This window comes from Amphiura filiformis, chromosome 5, assembly GCF_039555335.1.
Source record: "Amphiura filiformis chromosome 5, Afil_fr2py, whole genome shotgun sequence".
NCBI lineage: Eukaryota > Metazoa > Echinodermata > Ophiuroidea > Amphilepidida > Amphiuridae > Amphiura > Amphiura filiformis.
The window spans coordinates 17,988,806-17,998,963 of record NC_092632.1 but is presented as its reverse complement, the minus strand read 5'-3'; positions in this window follow the sequence as shown (position 1 = coordinate 17,998,963).

The following is a 10,158-nucleotide window of genomic DNA, read 5'->3' as shown; positions in this document are numbered from 1 at the left end:
ATGCCTGCCTGCGATGCCGACTGCCGCATCGCAGCCGGTATCGCAGGGAGCATCGCGGTGATTGCATCGCAGCAATTACGGGCGTGAACGCTTAGCAACCAAAATGGCACCACACCAGACAGCATTGGTGTTGCACCGTGTTTTTATTCTTACGGCTCTGAGTGTTATTACTCAGAGCCGTAAAAGAAGATTTTACCAGAGGCCTTTGAATACGAGGAGAGCTAAACTTGGTCATCACAGAAATCTCATACAAGAACTGTGGGATGAGGACGACAGTTTTTTCCGTCTTGACAGAAACACTTTCAACCATCTATTGAATGCAATAGGGGATCGTTTGAGCCACGCCCCGACCCATCGTCAGCCAATATCACCAGATGAGCGTTTGTCGATGACTCTAGGGTAAATATAACTTGTGTTTGTATTTTTTTATTATAATCTAATTGTTTATTTCATTGTGCTAAAGACAAGTAAAATATAAAATAACATTAGGCCCTGTATCGTCCGGATGGAGAGGGGGGCAGGGGTCTTGCCCTTCCTGTCAACCCGACAATACATCATAAAAACGGAGTCGAGAGGCCCCGAATTTTTTTGTTATTTCCCAAAAGCTCTGCCAGCTATTTATAAGGTTCCAACGTGACAGCCATGTACTATCACTGAATATCTATGTAGCGTGATAAGAAAAAACATGATATTAAAGAAGACTGAATGTTGATATGGTGACGATGTTTTTAAATATTGATATAAAAATATACACTGACGTTTCGTACATTACAATGACGTTTCGTACTCTTTGAGTTTTGTACGAAAAGTCAGCGTGTAGGCTACATTTTAAGCATAAGCATAGGCCTAGTCGAAGATCTGCACCTATATAGTCATGCTCATGATGATGGTTATGTTAAACGATCTGATAAAAATACATCGTTTCATACATTCAGTCTCCTTTTTATGGCGCTATTTAGGTAGTATGAACGGACCTTTAGGCTTAACCCTAACCCTTGCCCTAATCCTAACCCGAACCCTAACGGGTTTTCGGACTGACGGGGGTTCGGATTGACGGTGTTTCGGACTAAAGGTTCGTTCATCATGTTCATACTACCACCGCATTTGCGATGCGATGCTTTGCGATGTGGTGCGTTGCCGTACTGCAAACTACTGCATTGCGATATCGCAATGAAGTTAAGGTCCGTTCATACTAACCGCAAATGCGATGCGTTGCTTTGCGATGCCGATATATCGATTACTTTTGCCGCAACTCAACGCAACTCGTCGCATTTGCAAGTTAAAATGTATTTAACTTTATTGCGATATCGCAATGCAGTACTTGCAGTATGATGCAGTGCGACAACGCACCGCATCGCAAAGCAACGCATCTGCATTGCGATATCGCAATGAAGTTAAATACATTTTAACTTGGAAATGCGACGAGTTGCGTTGAGTTGCGGCAAAAAGTAATCGATATATCGTCATCGCAAAGCAACGCATCGCAAATGCGGTGGTAGTATGAACGAACCTTAACAGGTCAGGTGGTGGTCGCCGTGCATTCTCTAAATTCAGTAAATTTTCATCGTCAACCGTGTAATTGAATGGGATTATTTTGAAATTTTAAAACGCTTGAAATATCACAAACAAATAGGCATATGTTAAAAAATAATATAAATACAAGCTAAAACCATTGGGGTTCGATAATGAACCCCACAAAACTAACCGAGTATGTGGAAAATGCCATACGGCCGGGCTGTTCTCACAAGTTGCCGGCTCTAACCTACCCTACAAAAAAATCAACCACGCGAATATAACATTCGCGCCGACAACAAGAGCTACCAATCACAGAAGCGCGACGGCATCGCGTAGGCGTGTGCGTTGCCATAACGCGTAGCTTACACACGCACGCGCGCGCAGAAGTCATTGTTGCGCGTCCGGAGTCATTGTGAGTTATTAATGACCTCGCAATTAGTGCGCGGTCAGGCAATCAATTTCTTTTGATTGGATTACAGGCTTCGCGTATATTAATGAGGTTATGAATTGTGGCTAAATTATCGGCAGATGTTACTGGTTGCCAGAACGCGAGCACTTATCCCGGGCACTTATCATAACAGACCGCGGCGGATCTTGGTTACGTGCTGTTGCTGATTGCCTGCCATTTTTGCGATGGCTGGTCAATTCTTCTTCAAACAGAAAGACAAAGCCAAAACCCTCGGAGATATGTCTACAATCAAGATTGCTCCTGGATAGACCATTGATTCCACTTTGTTCTTGAAGCGATTTCTGGTAGTATCAAAAACAGGAGACTTTTCATTGCAAGATATTATTTATGAGCCAGGTGAGCTCAACTCGTTCCCTATTGCCCTTTATTGAGGCCAGAAACGTTCTGAATTTTCCGAAAGGCTGATAAGCTTCAGTTATCTCACACTATCAAAAATCAAAGTAAAGGTGTCAAATGAACTCATCGCATTCTGCTCCATAAACATTATGCCCTTGAAGCTCATGCTGGATCGTTTACAATGGAAAACAAGAGACAGTAAGGGTGCAATAGTGCAATCATATGCAGACTTCACCATTTGCCCTTATGGTTCGGCAAACTAGGTGTTCTCATTTATGCGCATTATGGCACCTCATTTGTTGCAATGGTCCAAATATTCGCAACGTACATTTAAGTGAAGGTCACCCATAATTTGTAAGTTGCAGTAAAATCCTATTGCCTTTTCTTGTATTCGGTATCCATCATTGTAGAAAATCTATTCAGCTCTCATTAGATTATCCTTTTTGTTTCATGCTCTTGGAGGGGATCAAAACATGTGATAATCAACCAGAAACCATTAAAAAACCTTTTGAAGCATTTTTTGGGGCTTAGGGTGGTTTTTCCCCATAAATTTACCCATCTATATAAACTCAACAAAAGTTTGGAAAGTTTTTTCTGTGACTTCTCTCTAGTCCAAAAGGTCGCTAGTCCAAAGGTTCTCTAGTCCGAAAACCAAATTGAGGTTGCTAATCCGAAGGTTCTCTAGTCCGAATATAGAATAAGTTTGGGTTAGGGTTAGGGTTTAGGGTTGGGGTTTGTGTTAGGGTTAGAGTTTGGTTTAGTGAGCCTTATTCTATATTTGGACTAGAGAACCTTATTTAGCATTCCGACTAGCTAGCCTTTGGACTATAGAGAACCCAATATTCGGACTAGCGAACCTTTTTCAGAATTCGACTAGCGAATGGTAAATTACATTTTCGGACTAGCGAACCTTCGGACTAAGGAGCCTTCGGACTAGGGAATCTTAGGACTAGAGAGTTGTCACCGTTTTTTTCAAGCATCTGTATCTCAGATTATTTGGACATGTTCATATCGTATTGCATTTCAATGGATAGCTACTTTATTCCCCTTAATAATGATACTACATTTGAAACAATTGCCATTTTCACGATTGAGTACACGTCTTGTGAATGTAGTGGGGTCTCAAACAGAATGTGCCAAATTGATCATTATTCTGTGCAGCAAGCTGCAATCCCATGTCTTCACAATCTGGGACTCAATGCAATTCTCCAAGATGAAAACGCTCGCTCCCACAGAGCCAAGGAAGTCAACGACTACCTACAGAATATGGAAGTAGGGAGAATGTAATGGCCTGCTATCAGCCCAGACCTCAATCCGATTGAACACTTGTGGGACCAGCTTGGTCGTGCTGTGCGTGCCAGAGCAGTCAATGCAACCACACTGAATGACCTGCGACGAATCCTGGTAAAGGAATGGAATGACATCCCACAGAAACGTGTGCCCATACTGGTGAGCAGCATGAGGAGGTGCCTGGCTGTTGTGGCTGCGTATGGGTTTTCCACCCGCTATTGAGGTTAGCGACTAGTGGTGTTTGAGCACAGAATAATGGTCAATTTGGCACATTGTGTTTGAGGCCCCACTACATTCACAAAACGCGTACTCAGTCATTGTAAATAAGAATGAAGTAGCTATCTATTGATATGCAACACGATATGAAAATGTCACAAATAATTTGAGATATTGATGCTTGAAAAAGCTTTCCAAACTTTTGTTGAGGAGTTAAGTATGGCACAAAAAGTTTACAACTACGAAATGTGATGAAATGGTATAGCATTAAAACTTCACCAAATCAAAGGTGCAATGGGAAGTAGCACTTGGATCACCACATGCACTTGACATCACTTGCTGTATTAAACATAGCATTTGAAGAAATACTTGTATCATTGTAATTTTCGGTAACGGGTAAACAAACTTCCATAGAGTAATAAAGGAACAGATGAAGGTAGTTAATACAAAATTTATTTCCTGTTACACATGGTACATGATCTACATTTTAGTATTAAACACATTAAATATGATAGCAGTTTTAGTTCTTAAATGACATTTATACTCTTCCATCTTAGTGACCTACAACATGAAAACACAGCCGATCTCCAAGCGAGTTATGCAGCAACCTCTTATGGAAGGCACAACTGGAATTTCGGGTATGTCTCTCTCCATCCAGAACTAAAAATCCATCAAAATAATAAAACCACGTTCTTTTACAAACCAAATAGTTTCAATAATGAATATTCATGAACTGGGGAACTGGATTCAACCAATGGCTGAAGAGGGATTGGAATTATTAAAGAACACAAGCCAACACAAGATGGCGCTATACACTGTAGACTATATTATACAGCTGGAATTTACATTGTCGCTAGATCACCAATGGAAGGCACAACTAGAAATCACGGTGTGCTTTACAGCTGGAAATTACACTATCACCCATTGTTCACCCCTTTAGAAGACAATACTAGAATTTGTATATGCCTTCTGGAATTCATGACCCATTCATTCTACCCAGAACTACCGGTATTACACATAAATAGGAAGATAATGCACATATTCAGTTGAAACTGGGTGGCATATTTCAACAAAATCTTATAGAAGGTACACCTGAAATTATTCATTATGTACCTTCTATTAAGAGTGTGCAGAAGGCATTTGATACAACTTGTGGAATGCAATGGAAACCCAAGTTGGATCAAGTTATTGTTCAAAAGAATTTAATATTGCACCTTTACATCTGGTGGTTCTTTAAATATGTAAAATATGAAATATTTTTTAATATTTTAACTTATTAAAATAAGTTGTTTTGATACTTTTCGGTCTTCCTACTGTACACCTAAAATTTTTACATATGAAACATTGGAATCTCCTTGACAGATTCCTTCTACTCACATTAACTTGAACACTGCCACAGAACAAGTTTATACAGTACCAGTATGTTACGTAACGGATGCTGGATATATCAAGTACTACAAATGTGAAAGGCACAAAGAGAAGGGTACTGGATGCAGGTATCTGATTTGTCCACCAGTATCTCTAACAGTAATCAAACCTCATAAAGCAGGCATTCATTACAATTTATTGTTAAGTCTATCCTATCCAAGCATTTATGAAATAAGGCCATAGTCACTTCATTGAAGGATTAGACGGCTTCATTCTGTATATCCCTATATATATGTTTTTGTTTTGATACTAGGCTTACTCTGAGTACCATACGCTTAAATGTAATGAAGCATAGAAGACACCGATAAGTTCTCCACTGCATGAAGATAATACCTATGTTGACACTAATACAATTACATCAATTCAAAACCATGCTCATTTCTTCACTATAGTATAGTCTATACCCCTGGGCCGATATTCATAAAGCCTTGCTAAATTAGCAACCAACTAGTGCTTAGCAAGATGCTAAATCCACTAGTTGATAGCTACGTAGCAATCAACTAATTTCTTATTCATAAAACCTTGCTAAACACTTTGCTAACTAGCTATCAACTAGAAATATTTAGCTGATAACTTATTTGGGTGTTTTGGGTGATATGGCCTTCAACAGTTGTGTAACATCTAATACAATAGGCTTATATAATACATGTCTATTATACTTGAGCTCTGAACCACAGTCAAAATGATCAAAATGTAATGACTCATTGCTGATGGTCTTCATTGAGATTTCGTTAATAAAATTACATGTGTATTTTGTAAGCTATATAGGCCTACAAGGTTGTTACGGCAAATTAAATTAAAAAGATACTCTGAACAAGTAAAGTTCATATACATGTTAAGTCCTTGGTTTGTTGTAAAACATACTATACATACTATATTGCTTCATCAAATAGAAAACAACATGCATCCACTTAACGCTGCTCATTTAGCTTCATGAGCAACACTGTGTAAATAATATTAGATAATTTAATAGCATATGATATATCTTGCTTGTTGTCCTGACAAAAGCCAAGCATGATTTATCTTTATCAAATTGACATATAATTTGTTATTGAAAATAAGTCATGCATCTTTACCAAAGAGAACATTGGTAACATGTCTCCAAAATATATATTTTACGTATCAAACAATTGAACAGAATTGCTTCGCTTGAACATATCTGCTTAACTAAAGATTACTTGCTATATCATAATCATTTTTCTTGTGCAAATTTGGTTAAACAATACTGGCTTAGTTCAATGTTTATTCATTCACCCTAAATTTGTTGTGTGTTTTTAAGACAGTTTCTTATGTGTAAAACACACTGAAGACCTCAGAAACAGAATATTCTGAGAACATTATTTTCATAATTGACAACAGTTAATATGAAATTAAAACAATAAATCATGTCAAACTTAGTTCAAAATCATTAAGACTAGTTGTCAACTAGTGACTTAGCGCTGCCCCAGATCAACTCTAAGTTTTGGCAAAATTTTAGAATGTTGCTAACTCTAACTGGGTTTTATGAATAAGAATTAGCAATCAGCTAGGCTTAGCAGCTTGCTAAAGTCAATTTTAGCTGTCAACTAGGCCTAGCGTGGTTTTATGAATATCAGCCCAGGTCTATACCTGGTAGAAAATCTTGTAATAAATGAAGGTAACAGCCTATTTTATCAAAATGGGGACAGAATTGAACAAGTAAGTAGATAGGCTTTCAAAAATTGAAATTCAGAAATTCATAATTGAAAAAAAGCACCAAACTGAATATGTGGCTTCCTAATAGCATAGTGATCAATAGGCCCAACACTGCCAACTTCTGGAAACCATACAACAGTGTGGTCAAAGGTCATTCAGATACACAAAAACAGAAGTGATTGGGTTGTGATAAAAACAACACCAATATATTCCTTAGGACAGAATGATTCAGGAAAAGTATACCATTTTCAAGTTGTACGCAAAAGGTCAAGTGTCAAATATCAACTCGTATTCAGAATGCAATTTGGCGTGTCTGATGTGCTCTCAAGTCCCACAAAAAGTACTGTGCAAACTTTGCTATACGATCCCTAAAGAGGAACAATTTGAAACTGTTTTGATAAAAATCAGAGAATTTTACCCCTGTGAAGGGCAAAACTCAGCCTTTGACATTCTTGCTTATAACTCGAAAACGGTTCATAACAAATAGGTCAAGCTATACTTTTCTTGAATCCTAATGACCAGAGGAATGCATTGTTGTAGTTTTTATTACAATCTGAGCACTTTTGAATTTTCTCCCATATGAACTTTGATCCCTGTTTTAAATAGGTTCCATAGGTCCATATTTTGGGGCCTATTCTAAAATGAATTCTAGTGACCAAACAATCTACATGCCCGGTCTTGTGCTTTAGTCAACCCTTTCCCCTTAATTTTGTTGCTCTGCCTGACTATCATAGGTCTGCAGGGAGATGTTAATTGTGACACTTCAATCTACTATTCTAATATATAGAAGTTCAACTGCTAATTACAATATTGCATTTACTCACAGACATTCATCTCTTTGGTAACAAAGTCTACTTTCTAACACTATATACACAACTTGTTTTCAACCAAATATCTACAATGATACACATGCGCTAAGTACAAATAGTTATTTCCTGAGGATATTTATATCTTCACTAAAATAATTACAATTAACGGATCTGTACAAAATACAAATAAACTCTCTCTTCCAAGAGGTTTCCGGCAGATGTAGATTATCGAAGTGATTTAGTATGCATGCAGTATGAACATAGAAAAGCTCAACTGATAACTTGATCCTCAAGCTTCAACTACAACAATATTATGGAAATCGTCACCAGTTTATATAGCATTTTATCTTTGCAATTTTTTTTCAATCACTATAATGATTGATAACATTGCTATACATTTGCTGTACTAATTTGCCACTTACTAGGCAAGACTCATAATATACATAGATTGATAAAGAATGACATGCATAAATGTGGATTCAACACCTTGGCTAAGTGCTCTGTGTATTGTGCGAAAGCAGCATGCCTTGTCAATTTACCCAAATCTAAATTGGTGCTTCAATGATGCATTAACAAAAACTGAATGATTTTTGCCTATTATGTGGCAAAGAAATTACATTACATTATAGAATATGAAGAACACTTGATCTTATCTTCATCATATGATTCGAGTTACCTTACTTTTGTTTCTGAAATAAGGACATGTCACCATACCTTTATCAAACATCATATGCTTAATTTTCCTTCTTGAAGTACTAGTACCATCATTGGTAAATGAATTTTTACAGATGTGTGTTATCATATGTGCAAATGTTGTTTGTGTGCATTTGCACTAAGGACCTCCAAATATCCCACTTTCCTTCTTAGGAAGTTACAACTGTAATGCATTCCCAGCATGTTGGTGTCATGATAATTCATGATAGAGTCTAAATATAATATATTTAATTGATGTTAATAGCACGAAAAACACTTTGGTTAGCAGTTTCTTTTAACTCTTACAAAGCAAAAGCTTATTAAAATCATATTTATCTGTAATATTATTGCATTAACTAAAGATAAAATGCTACATGAATTCCCTTCACCTTGCATATATCATAAGGCCAAAAAAATCCTGGAAAATCAGGGGAGCAATTTTTTTTTTTTTTTTTTTTTGAATGATGCTTTTTACAGATTTGTTCAAAAAATCAAAGTTTTTCACTTTAGATTAATATTTTATTGAGAGACTAGTCTTTAATTGATGTCTAACAGGTATCCAGAAGTCAAAATTGACAAATGTCTCCTAATTGAAGAAGTATTATTTAATATTTGAGGGGATTTTTAAAAACTGAAGGTTTAAAAAAAAAAAAAAAAAAAAAAATCTGACCGTCCTACCCAACTTTCCCATTTTCCCACTTGAGGGCAACACAACAATATTTTTTTTTTGGCCTAATACCTCGTCAGGAAATGTAACACATTCTGAGTGAACTCGATTCATATTAAAATCACTTCATAATATCAATATTAAGCCTTCAATAAATCTATCTTTATTTGTTCAAAACTGTTATAAATAAAATATGAATGGTATGGAAGTGCCTATTTTCAATGATCAACTAGTTTTTCTCAAATTTGGATAATACAATGAAAAATTTTTATAGAATTTTGGTCCATCACATTTTGAAAGCTCCTCATTTGGAATATGTGGAATGCACTCTATTTAAATATAGCCAAAACATCTGGACACAAGACTTGTATGAAAATGTGAAAACTGTACATTGTTATTCCAGTACATATTGCAACACTATCATTGTCTTGCACAGAGTTACATAGCCAAATCTTTAAGATAAAAAAAATCCATAACATATTAGTACAAAAATATGTATTTTGTGAGCTGCATAATGATGTATGAGTGTTCTATTCATTATCCGTGCTATTCGAGTTGAAATCCATACAAGACATGACCTTAATTCAAATGGAGTCACCCATTCAGGTAACCTCATTTTAAATTCACACAGTGTGGAAGGTTAATATGCTGCATGCTAGCCATAGGCATCAACATAAAATGTCAAAGTTTTGAGATATTATCTCAAAAACCACTGAACCAATACTAGGCTTCTTTGTTCTCATTTTAATGCATTTTTCATGCTGATTCCAAATATGGTCAAGAAAATTTACAATATTCTGAAATGTTTGAATTTGTAAAATTATTTTGAAATTTGTTGTCTGCAGTCGACACCCACATGGAGAGAGTTAAAGCCCCACATAAAAATAACAGATGTGGAAATAAAGAGTATAAACTGACCAGTAGATATGAGTTGTAGTCCTACTAAGTCATAGCATATCTGATGCCCTAGGGGTAAGTTGGCCCATATTTGAAAGAATATCCATGCCTTCAAGGTAAAATAAACCTACTCATGTTACCGTCTGGCCATGGTCTGGACTGCT